This window comes from Sinocyclocheilus rhinocerous, unplaced genomic scaffold (assembly GCF_001515625.1).
Source record: "Sinocyclocheilus rhinocerous isolate Xijiao unplaced genomic scaffold, SAMN03320098_v1.1 scaffold22, whole genome shotgun sequence".
Classification (NCBI taxonomy): Eukaryota; Metazoa; Chordata; class Actinopteri; order Cypriniformes; family Cyprinidae; genus Sinocyclocheilus; species Sinocyclocheilus rhinocerous.
In genome coordinates this window covers 219,546-220,525 of record NW_015642832.1, presented here as the reverse complement: position 1 = coordinate 220,525, position 980 = coordinate 219,546, and positions in this window count along the sequence as shown.

Genomic DNA, 980 nt, shown 5'->3' with positions numbered 1-980 from the left:
ATACCTTCCTTCATAGTCCTTCTGTTCGTGACTGCTGCATCATCTCCCTGTCACTTTAATAAATGAAGCGTGCTGAATGTGATCTGGCATCAAAGGCTTTGATGGAGCTACATATGGCAAGCCAAAAATAGCTTAGCTTTGATATTTGACTCTCCAAACACTATATGATACCTTCATAGTCCTTCTGTTCGTGACTGCTGCATCATCTCCCTGTCACTTTAATAAATGAAGCGTGCTGAATGTGATCTGGCATCAAAGGCTTTGATGGAGCTACATATGGCAAGCCAAAAATAGCTTAGCCTCCTTTGATATTTGCTAGTTATTTTTGAAAAACATAAAAAAAAAACCCCCAAAAAACCGTTGAATTAATAATTAGCTGTGTCTCAAATACCTACTTAGCTGACTATCTAGAACATTTTAGGGCTTTGGTGTTTGTTCACTAGTTTTGAGACATTGTAGTAGTCATTTATGTACAGGTGTCACTTTCACAGACAATGTTAAGCATCTCTGTAATTTTTCTAATTTTCTAGACATTTTTTGTGGTACTATTCTAACTTACAGATCATAGATCTATAGACTTTAAATCTATAAAATCTATAGAATTAATTCTATATAGAATAAAATAACTCTAGCAGTCTTTCAATAATAATAATAATAATAATAATAACAATGACTGATAACTAGTGAATCATTATGTATGTGTTACGAAGCTGACGAGACGTGCGGATCCAAATGCAAGGCTTTATTCATAGATATGGTTAGAGACAGGCAAGGGTCAGATAATGGCAACGGGTATATAGAGGGCAAGACACAAGAATATTCCTAGGGCGTGGGTCTGTCTACGATCGGCGAACAGAATTAACAGGGCGAGACTAGAGGGGTAAATCCAAGAACAATGCAAAGGTCCAGGCAGGGGCAAACAGTATCTGAATAGGGCAAGACGAGAGGGGGAATCCGAGGTACACAGGCAAAGATCAGGA